Source organism: Lissotriton helveticus, chromosome 5_1 (genome assembly GCF_964261635.1).
Source record: "Lissotriton helveticus chromosome 5_1, aLisHel1.1, whole genome shotgun sequence".
NCBI classification, from domain to species: domain Eukaryota; kingdom Metazoa; phylum Chordata; class Amphibia; order Caudata; family Salamandridae; genus Lissotriton; species Lissotriton helveticus.
The window spans coordinates 442707201-442719340 of record NC_136065.1 but is presented as its reverse complement, the minus strand read 5'-3'; the positions used below and the strand labels follow the sequence as shown (position 1 = coordinate 442719340).

General features: G+C 46.8%; 1 protein-coding gene across 1 annotated transcript in view; it reads right to left on the bottom strand.

Moving 5' to 3' along the window:
• CDK1 (cyclin dependent kinase 1) overlaps positions 1 to 11456 on the bottom strand; it is a 135853-nt gene extending 124397 nt beyond the window's left edge. Inside the window, exon 1 of the mRNA XM_078642683.1 lies at positions 11361 to 11456. The gene's annotated coding sequence lies outside the window, so the exon portion shown is untranslated. The remainder of the gene's footprint in view (positions 1 to 11360) is intronic.
• Between the last annotated feature and the right edge of the window lie 684 nt (positions 11457 to 12140).

The window sequence follows — 12140 nt, the reverse complement described above, 5'->3', positions numbered from 1 at the left end:
AAAAAAGACTAAACACAGATTTAAGCAGAGAGTTAGCTCGTTGAAGAGAACGATATCAAGGAATCAAGGGCAAAATAATTTGCCATCGTTAACCAGAATAGTAGGTAGCACGTTGTAATATAATGTAACTCACGATACAACTCCCCGTTTCAGGAGGATGACTCGAATGCAAGACCCAACTTGTTAGATGTTAGGGTCATAAAGTCTGTGAGTCCATACGAGTGGTGACGGTCCGTCGTATACAGCTACTCCAGAACGTTCATTTATATCCTGAAGCCGAGGCCATCATATTGTCTGGGTTATTGGTGTCCATGTCACGTTCGTTTCATGGGATCCGTGAAAATGTGAGATGATCTTCGTACCGTTACTCTATATTTCGCCGGACCCACAAAACCAAATTGATAACCCCTCGACTTCAGCTGTGGTCGTAGGGCCAAGAAGGCCTTCCTTACTTCTACTGTTTCTTTACTATAATCTTGAGAGATATAGATCTTTGCGTCTTTCCATAAGATATGATTGTGCTTCCGAACAAAGGCAAGTATTTGCTCCACATGCTGGTATCGCAATGGCTTGCAGACGATGGGCCTGGGACCTTTTTGCGTCTTATTAATTCTTCCAGGAACCCTGTGTGCTCTGTCAAACTCTAGAGGGTTAGTGAAAGTCAAATTAGTGGCCGGAGCAAACCACGACTCCAAGAACTGGATGCACGACCCTTCTGAATCCTCGGATCCTTCCGGAATCCCAAAAATGCGTAGGTTTCCTCTCCCATTTCTCTCTTCCAATTCAGCCAGTCGTCGAGCGGTTTGATCAGAGGAGATATGTAGGTGTTTTAGAGCAGCACAATTCTTGACTTCGATATCCTCCAAGCGACTAATCCTGGATTCCGTTTGACGAGCATTAGTGTCCCTAATATCTTGACGTATCGCCACCACTTCCTCCTTGGTGGTCTTAGCCAAATCTTTCACCTCGTCCAGCCTGTTTAAGATCATATCAAGAGCTTCAGTAGTAACTTTCTTCGTCTTGTTCGGTGATCCCGGGTTCGAGTGGTCTGATTTGAGTCTTTTCAGGGAGCTCTGGTCTTTGGTATCCATCATGAGTGGTGCCTCGAGAGCTTTTCCGCTCCAAGTGTGTAAAGCAGAGTCGATCAATATTTTATAGGACTGACGTAGTCACGTTAACGTAGGTAGAAGGTGGAGGATTAGTTCAGCAGACTGGTTTAGGCATAGAGGCTCCCACAAACAAGGAAATTGGATTGTTGCGTGAGGTTTAAGGCCTGGTATGTTCCGGAGAGACCCGCCCTGAAGATTGCCACTCGTTCACTTCAGTGCCAGCTAGTGCCAAACATCAAGAACATACGAATATAAGGGTACTTCGCATATGATTATCCAGCTCGCAGGACACATAGGACACAGCAGTCATGAAGCGCCACAGTGAAGATCAAGGAGTTGTCGTAGGGTGCCACCTAGGTTCACTCAGACTAACACGTGGCGTCATGGGAGGATACACGCTATTAGAGACACCTGTGCTTCATTCAGATGGTGCACATTTATTAGGCCCTCGTTGCTGGTCAAGATTGTGTGCCCCCGACTTTTCAATAGACAATAGTACTGCCAATGGTGCTGTAATGTTGCCTCTCATTAGTTAAATCGATATTAGGGGCTAGTCACACTCGGCCTGTGTATTTGCGAGGATGGCGGCCGCCATCTTGGTAAAGGTGCAGTAAACACAGGGTCTCCACATGGCGGGCCGGGCTGCACTCACTTGTCCGTAATGTTGCTGGGTCCAGGGCAGAGTCTGCAGATCTATTTTCTCACATACCTCCGCACCCCCGCGTCTCAAGTCCGCCGTTTGGCCTCAGTCACCCACAGCGCCTCGGTGATCGCGCGCAGCTTCCCGCTCTCACTCTTTCGCTGGAGACTCGGCAGAGAGCCTCCAGAGTCCCGCTCGACGATTCTCCGGTTCTGGGGCAGCTCCAGCCATGAAAGTCGGTTCACCGCATATTAGGAGTATTCCGATCCCCAAATCCGCCTTCACATTGCAGATGTGATCGGAGGAAAGCGTTCCAATTTCTAGCTTGGGAACTCGTCACGGGAGGAGAGACGCCTTACACCGCCATCTTCCTCGGCGTCCAAGCCACGCCCCCACTGAGAGACATTTTTTGAACAAAAAGGCCACACCCCCCCCCCCTTTACAGTCATTAGGGCGATTACACCAGATCGCGTCATACTCGGGAGGTAGGGCAGCCAGGATGTCCGGCGTTGATGCTGAGCGAAGCCATGTCTGAGAGGGCAAGAATATCAATTTCTCCATCAAGCAGTAGAGAAAAGACCTCTAAGTGATGCTTTTGCAAAGAGTGTGTGTTAAGTGTCGCTATTTTTAAGCCATGTGACTGCCGGGAAGTGAGTGTGGGGAGAGTCCTAGAGCCAGTACCTGTTGTCTGCACCAGGGCTTCAGTTTGCAGGTTGACCAGCGTGACCTCATCTAGTCCGATGGAGTCTGTCTTTAGCGCACAGAGGACGTCAGGCGAGTATGTGCGGGTTTGGACAGAGTTTGTGGCCCCTAGGCCCGGACGGGCACAGACGGGCTTTCCTCCGGCTTTCCTCCGGCGCAATGCTGCGCGCGATCGCTGCGCGCTTGCATACTAGTGGATTTTTATAGTATGTGGCTGAAGGCACTGGCAAAGACTAGCCTGCTAACCCACAAAACGTGGTGTCAGCGTCTCTACCCCACACCCAAGATGGCGGACGGGCGTGAGGCGGCGAGGGAATCACCGAAATGGTGAGATGTGCTTCAAATTTCAATTATGGTGCAAGCAATGCGAGAGATGGGCTAGCGTGGGGTCACTAAATATTCAAGCAGAAATCCGATCTATAAAGCAATCATTACGATTATGAGCAAATTTTACAAAACAGTTTAAAAAGGAGCTAGCCTCCAACAGTGTAAAAACAATAACGAATTCCAGGTTACAGCAGCAGCAAGTCGTTCTGTATCTGATCCCTGAAAGACAACAAGGCGCAAGGCCCAGATGGGTACACAGCTCCTTCTACAAGGCACTACTACCATCTCTGTTGCCAACCATGAAAAAGGTATTCAACCACTGCGCGGATGAGGGACTAGTATCCCATTCAATGTCAGAGGCAAACATAATTGTTATACCGAAGGAGGACAAAGGCCCTCTACTTCCCAAGAATTACAGGCCCATATCCCTAATTAATTCGGACTGCAAGATATATGCGAAAATTCTCGCAATAAGATTAGGCAACATACCACCAAAGCAGATATCTAACTCACAGGTAGGTTTCCTAAATACCCGTATGTCGCACGACAACACTAGATTCCTATGCCACATAGGAACGCACCTCTAAATCAGTCGAGCCAGCGGTGGCGATCACACCAGACACAGAGAAAGCGTTTGACAGGGTATCCTGGGACTTCTTGGAAGAATGCATGCTGACATTCAATCTGGGGGAGGCATACACTAAGAAGGTAATGGCACTATACGGGGAACCCAAAGCGCGCATTATAATCAATGGGGCGGTCTCAGGGCCTTTTGACCTACAGCGTGGCACAAGACAGGGCTGCCCCTATCCCCATCGCTCTTCCTGTTGGTCATGGAACCTCTAATCAGGGATATCAAGGCCAACGAGGAGGAGGTTAAGCTAGCTGCGTACGCGGATGACATCCTCATCGTGACAGAACCACCAAAGAGCTCCATCGTGGCACTAATAGGAACGATCGAAAAGTACTCAAAACACTCAGGAAATAAGCTCAACAAAGACAAGTCTGTATGCAAGCCCCTCGACGTGTACACACAGAATGAAGGCGGGGGGGGGGGGGGGGCTGGCAAACTGGTTTCATCAAGTACCTAGGGATTCACTTTGGCAATTACCTCAAAACGACACTAGACAAGAATGAGAATCGACTATTAGGGAAGACAAAGACTCTTTTAGAGTCCTGGTCACCCAAATTCATTACATGGTGGGGCAGAGTAGAAACAATCAAGATGATGATCACACCGATGATTAACTACCTACTGAGCATGCTTCCACTCATGCTTATGGATGATTGCCACCGCAAACTAGACAAGATGATTAATAAATTCCTATGGAGAGAGAAAGGAGCTAGGATATGTCTAAAAAAGCTAAGACTAGACAAGAAACTGGGGGCGGGGGGGGCATGGGAGCTAAACCTAACAGACTACAGAGCCTATCAAACTGCATTCATAGCAAAGCAGGGCGCGTACTGGCTACCACACCCTAAGGAATACACGCCGGTATGGCTACAAATAGAGCGAGCCATCCTAGACAACCTAGATCCAATGGTACTACTAACAGCCAATAAATACACCGACAGCTCTAACTCAATATTCAAGAACACAAAAGTGGCCCTGCTCAAAATAGATTATAAAATGGAACACAGTATAAAAGACTCGAAGTGGGTGTCCTTGTGGGCGAATACCAAGAACAAATACAAAGGGAAGCCCCTAGCCATAGAGACTTGGAAGAAGTTGGGAATCTCATTTCCAGCCCATCTAGAAGAGGGGGGTAACCCTGCAACATGCAGCACGCTAAAAGATAAACACAACCTGGCAGACATCGAGCTCTATAGCTTCCTAAAAATAAGAACAGCTCTAACAAAGGCAAACTTAGCCAAACATAACCAGTCAATTATACCATATATGACAAGGATCAATAGAGTAGGACACCAGGTCTCGCACCTTTACAAACTGCTATGCCCTAGATCCACCAAAATCAATGACAAACCAGCAGAATACTGGACAAACCAGCAGGGCACCACACTGAACGAGCATGAACTAGAAATCCTCTGGGCCTCCCCCAGAAATAACAAGATAACCCCAGCTTAGGCCCAGAAAAAAGTTCTTGCTTTTACATAAAACATACTGGACACCGGCGCGACTAGCAGCACTAGGCCTCAGGGAAAACTTCTGCTGGAACTACGAGAACGAAAAAGGGGACCTAGCACACCTCATCTTCCACTGCCCTAAAGTTAGAAAGTTCTGGAAGGAGATATGCACACTAAAGCCAGAATTCTCCACCCTTACGACGGCGTTCATAACTACTTACCTAGAGTCACAACAGGACTGGGACCTGCTAGACCTCCTGCTGACCTTCGGCAGTTAAAATGGTGGTCTCCAAATGGGAGACACAAGGCGACATTCAAGGGGTGGCTTAATGGGATAACACCTCAAAGGCACAGACAGGGGCGCATTGCGTAACTCACCCTGGAGACCAGCAACCAGGGGTATGTGGACAACACTGGATGAATACTTGGGTCACTTCGAGCCCCCGTGAACAGAACCAAAGAAGGGTGGTAGCCCAAAAATGACTGTCCCGCAGGCCAGGGTAGAACCACATGCACGAGCTCTCCTTGTTGCACTTTCCTCTCTTTTCTCATGCTCTTTTTCTCCCCTCCCACTTACTATCATTCCTATAGTAGGACAGTGGAAATGGGGACATACGATCATGTAGACAACTTACCTGTATAGTGTTATGTACAGCCAGGTTGTGATGTTACCCCGCGATGGGAAAGCGATGCTAATAGTATGTGTAAAAATGTCTTAATAAAAATACTTTGAAGTTAAAAAAATAAAAGACCCTTCATTTCTGTATTCCTTGTACTACCTCATACAGTGCCCGAGGGTGTTGTATTGATGTAGTCTCACTCATGAGTGACTAAAACTGGTTCTTTGATATTCCATCTTCTGTGCCAATCTCCATTGTATTGGTCTAAGGACCAGTGGGCAGATACAGATGAACCCCTGCCCTGGTGGGTACCTCAGCTGCACTAGGGCAGCCGGGTGGCAAGCGCTGAGTCCCAATGTTATCCAATGGAGGACAGAGAGTATCCGGTTGGTGGCTGCTCATCAGCAGGCCACAAGGTTGTGGGAGCAAAGTTCCTGGTTTTAAGCTCAGCGCAAAGGCGGAGCTGATTTAGCGCACAAGGTGCCCCAAGAGCAGCACAGGGGCAGCCAGTTGCAGGGTGCCGTTTTGGCATCAGGTGGACTTGATTTTAATAGGGATTCTCCGGTTGCAGCAAACGCTGCAGGCTCAGGGACGAAGATCTTCTGGACGCAATCACTGGTTGGAGAGGTAGGTTGGGACGTCTTGGGATGCTGGAACACTGTCAGTTGGGCCACCCACTGCCATGGTACGTTAGGTGCAGGGGTATCTTTTGGCATCTGGTTTCTCTTACCAGCTCCGGTCGCGGGCAGGGGGGAAGGGAAATCCTCCAGAAAGGGTCTTCAGGCATTGGTTAGAGACTTGAGGCAGATCAGGGATCACCAGATCCCAGGCCAGGATCGCCAGGGAGACCACCTTGTGGTGTTGGGCCACTCGGGCCGTGGGATGCAGACTGGCGGATTTCGGCAGACCCAGAGTCTGTGGGTGAGCAAATCCAGTGCTCATGGAGGTAGTCTGGTTTGGGATGGCAAGGCAGGTCCTCTGGGTTCTTGGGGGTTGCTGGAGACAGGAATTTTGCTGTAGCAGGTCGAGGTCTGGACAGGCCGGTAGTTTTGGGGCAAAGTCAGTTGGTCTCCCATTTACCAGCACGGCTCCTTGGTCCTTCTGGTTTCTTCTTGTCTGAGAAGGCAAGGTTCAGGGTTGCCCCATAATACTAAATTTAGGGGTGTTAAAGGAATGTACAGTTCAGGACCAATGGGCCCCTTCCTTGGGGTGGGTACACCCCCTATTATACCACCCTCCAGTGGGAGGGGGCATACGCCTCACTATGGTCGGCCGGAGCAGCAAATGGCTGGGGTAGCTCACAAAGGCAACAAGCCTTTGAAGCTTCCCCTTCGTGGACTCACCCCATCCTAGGGGATGAGGCTTGGCACCTCCTCCCAGGATGTGCTTCGTTTCAGGACCCCAAGAGCGACGCTCTCGACCCAGCGGTCCAGAAACATGTCTGGTGGGGGCAGCTGGCGGGCAGCCACTCAGCAAGGACACTAGAGTTGGGTTGTTTTTTGGGGGGCATGTCTAAAATCTCCTCTGAGTGCATTTCCCATTAAATCCCACACTGGCATCAGTGTGGGCTGAGTAGTTTGATACCAAACTTCCCCGTTTTTAGTAAAGCCATTATGGTGCTGTGGAGTTCCTATTGGCAAACTCCCAGACCACATACTATTTATGGCATTACTGCACTTACAATGTTTAAGAACTGACAGACACTGTAGAGGTACAGGGCTCATGCACCTGTACTCTCACCACTGGTAGAGAGTACAGGGGTGGGTTACCCATGCCAGGGCAGTGGATTGTAGGCATAGCACACAGTAATGTGTCCCATGTCAACTCTTCACTTTGTTCTGCACCGAAACACACATCCTGCAATGGTAGATTGTGTTGTATTACGGTACAGGGCCTTTAAGGCAGAACTGACAACCGATACTGGCCTTCACAGAGGTCAATTCCTCATGTATAGGTGGCAAATTGTCACCGAGCCTGGCACATGATCAACAACGAACCGGCAACACATCCAGTCCTCCATGCTACACTGCAAATGGGTCCAGGACGACACATAGTATAAAACAATCTGAGAACTGAACGCAGTGCCACTCCCCTCTCTGCGGGAAAAATGGGATGTTAAGATCCAGAGACCCCTACATGACAAAGAATGGGAACAAGCGTTATAGTACCCTAAAAAAAGTATCTCAAAACTACTAATTCAAAAAGAAAAGTTTTTTGATCCTGTATCGCGCATATCTGGCACCAAAAAGTCTTCAACGATATTACCCCAACAGCTTATCCTCCTGCCCCAGGTGCAAAGAGCCTAGCGCCACTTTCCTCCACATGTTCTGGAGCTGCCCAACACTCCACGCCTACAGGAATGTAATTCACACCACACTGCGCGAGGTAAAGGGGCTCACAGACATTGCAACATGGGAAGCCAGTGCATTAGGTATACTTAAACGTTGCAAGCAACACAGTCGAAATAAGGTTCACATCTCTAGCTCTCCTACTGGTCAAACGAAACATTGCCATGTCCTGGAGAACTCCGGTAGGGCCCCCTCTGGCAGCCTGGAAGGTAGCAATTGCAAAATGGTGATCATCAGAGGAAGGAAGCATCCGTAAACACCACATAAATTCTGTGGGCAACACGATTGCACACTTTCAAACTTACAACAGAACACAACGAGTCCTCTATCACAGACAAATCCGCTACAGGCTTCCACAGAGGAGCTTAAACTAGAAAGCAAACAAGATTACCACCCCTGCGCACACAATGCACAGGCTGCGCAAGCAGAGTATGTATAAGCACCAAATCGTACATTGCCCAGACGTACATCTCCTTGATACCCTCTCATCGTCATGCATGGGTGCAGGATACAGTAAAATTCTAAGGCGTACAAGGACAGCTTTGAGAGTGGTAGTTTCAACACTTCTCCAATTGCCAGTAACCGTACTAGTGAAACCCAAAAGTGCCTGTAAACATGCATATAGATAACTTGTAATGGTCATTTTGACTGGGTCACACAACTTCGAAGAACAGACATTCATGACATCTGGAGCTAAAAATCACACTGCACTGTGGAGAAGTGTGGCTCACTGGTTAGAGGAGGCAGACCCTGAAGCAGAGGTCAGACCAGGGTTCAATTCCCAACGCGGCAGGTTCTTGAGCCCAAATGTTCATGGACTCGATAATGCTCGCTTCGGTGCCTACTCGAATCACGGGTTCACACTCTGCAACTCTGGGCAATAGTTTGCTTAATCTCCACTACGCCCGGGATGCCTGGCTTCCCCAAGGGATACCTTGGGGATGCCCAGTATGGATTATCTCAGAGGGGAAACGCCAGGACGGGTTCCCAAAGCAAGCGCCTTGAGACCTTGCGGTGATAAGGCACTATATAAGAACCTTTGACATGACATGACTCCATTCTACGCCACTCAAATCTACACCACTCCATTGCAGGCTTCGCTACACCACTAACTTTTGGTCATGCTGCAAAACACGGATTAAACACATTGCATTGTCGGGGGACGCAGGGTTTATTGACATATTTGGTTATACATCACTAACTTAATATTGGCCTGCACATTTTTGCTGCAGATTGTGTGGCTGCCTGCATTTCTTGTATGTTGCCCGTTTACCCTTCCGCCCTGGTCAACTATTGTTGTATAGATCCCCTACACTCCGCCCAAATCACCTCCACAATCAAACCTACTTTTCATAATTTTATTCAGGGGTCAGTTTTATAAAGCATCAACATCACCTGAAGGCACAGGAGCGCTTCATTGTACCACAACATATTGCTTTCTCAATAAACTAGTCATAACACTTTAATCGAGTTTCTTTACTTGTACTGCACACCAAGCAAAAACGTTTTTGTTTTTTAAATGACAAGGGATACCCAATGCATTTGTCAATGCTTATTTTTCTTTAGACCACTGGACAAAAAAAGCTTACAGAATGCTGCACAAACCCTTTGGCTGCCAGTTTACAGCATCAGACTATGCATCTATGAAACAGGAGTTTGTCACTAAGGCTAGATCTGTATTCGGATGGACAAGTTGTTCAAACATATACACGATACATTAATGCATAAAACCATTCCTATTAAAGCGAGTGCTACATGGCAATGCAGTGAGCTGAAGGACGGTCATAGCCACCAGTTCCAGTATGGAAATGTGTATAAGCCTTGAAAAATTCAACAATTTGAATTCAGATTTTTTGCTAATATGGACAGAAGCGTGAAAGCAGGATTGGGAATTGCTTTAAAAATAAAACATACAAAAATACTTGCAATTTTAGAAAAGATTTCCTAAACTGGTGTGCAACTTGAAAAGCTATTTATCTGAGGTATCATTCATATAAAACATGTCTGATGCGTGCCATACTTCTAGATTAAAAAAAAAAAAAGTCACACGAGTACACTTTTTACTTCCATCATTGCAGATTGAAGAAGACTATAATTTACATGCGTTTGCAGAAGTATGAAAAACGTACTACTGGCTAATGTTTGCGATTTCAATGTTCACAGGAGAAAAAAAAAGACAAGCATGCCTATCTGCATGTGAAATTTTGATTAACAAACGCAAATTCATATTCCCTACACACAACTTATGTATGAAGAAAAAAGGGTGGTTTTTCTCCTTTGTCAGTAGTACATTTCCAACCTTTACTAGAGGGGGGGGGAGAGGGTTTGGAGTAGTTAAATACCCTTCCATATGCAAGTTTGATTGCGTACAAACCCTCACAGGAAGTCCTATACTACTTACTGATTCCTGCCTACTAGCACCAGCTATGATAGAAGTGAGTGCAATTCCTCATGGGAATATGAAGTTAAAGAAAAAAAGCACACAGCAAATTCTGAACCGTGCAGGAAATCAATTCCCGAAATAAAAGTCTACGCATAATCAGATCTTCTATAACGCCAACACTGCCATAACGTGTCAACTCCCTGACCGACACCAAATGAAAAAGTGGATTATTGTTAATGGGACAGTTATATTTCTGGAGCACTCCGTCCCTTTGACGATAACAAATCATAAAAACCACATCCCTGCATTAATATCATAAGTTACTCCAGGGCATAGAACATTTAACTCACAAGTGCACTTACTCAGCAAACAAAATCAAGGGCTGAGAAACGTCCGCTGGTGCACCCTACCGACCTCGTGATCATTTATTATGTGAACCCATCTAGAGCCCTCGTGGGCTTTTGTGAGACTAGCTTGTACTAAGGGGGGCGAGAGGCTAAACTCAACGAGCACTTCCGGGGTGGGGTCGATTCAATCTAATATAGCGTGCAGACCACATATTAAAATTGACCTGGGAAGTTAGGGGCATGCTCCAATTAATGTCACACGTAACTGAAGGTCATCCGAGACACAGCACACTAATACTGCACTTTTATTGTCAACCAAATGCATCATGGGAAGTGTAGTTGAACTTCATTGAACCGGTATTTGAATAATCTAGATTACTATGGACTTAATATGGTAATGGGAGCGAGATTGTTTTTTTATAACGCTAAAAAAGTGCAGGAATAAACCATCTCCAAAGAGTGGCCCGGGACACAAGGTAGCAGCCAAATCTCCTGCGCCATTCGAAAGCGCCTAGGAACACAGTATAAGGGAAGGGAAGACACCACCACAGGGAGCGACAACACACAACTGGCTATTTGAGTCAGTAGAACGGGTGCATCCAGCTCTCCCCGACCTCCGCAAAAGGCCTACTACCTGTCTTACCCCGGCACTAGCGGCTCCGAAACCCCAAGACCCAGATCGAGTGCTGGCACGGTGCCCACTGGCGCGCATATAATTCCGTAAACCACACCACACATTTCGCAACTTTACAGTCCGCCATTATCGCACATGCTGAAAAATATGACATTAGGTTTTTACCTGGAAAAAAACACAGCTTCCTTCCACACAGCAGATACTGCCAAATGAGCAGCTTTCAAACCAGCCGCGCTAAACTGTACCTAAGCAACCAATCACCGCGAGCAGAGACATTCGAAGCAGCCAATGACAAGCAGTCACATGGACGTCTCCGTCGTAATGACGGGGAAGCGCGAAAAGCAAGCGAAAGGGCGGCTTCAGAAAACGTGCAGGAGGCGGTAAGAACCTGATATTAGCAAAAAAACAACTCACTGGTTCTGGTCAAGGATGGTAAGAGTAATCATTCTGGCGGTTTAATAAAAAATATAGATTTCGGATGAACTGCAAAAGCATTTTTCACCATGTTATTTGGTAATGCTGCATAATGCTGAGTGAGATCATGTTAATAAAGAACATAACATGAAATAAAGTGCTCCAGTTGCGCACTACAAGGGCTTTCCTCAATTCATCGAACATTTTCTATAATCACGGAAAAGCTGTTGTATGTGTGTGTGTATATTTATGTGTGTGTGTATATGTATATATATATATATTTATATATGTGTGTATATATATATATATATATATATATATATATATACACATAGCGGATCGTGGCACTGTTGATTCACTTAAAAATTAAATAAATATTCTTCTGCAACCTGCATACCGGAGTTAAGTGTCCGTTTCTCCTGGAAGGTGCTGTGTTAAGCGGCGTGCTTTTGAAGCGTTGATTCATATATATATATATATATATACTAGCAGCCCGTCCCGACCTTTTCCGGGAGCAATCAGACTTCCCCG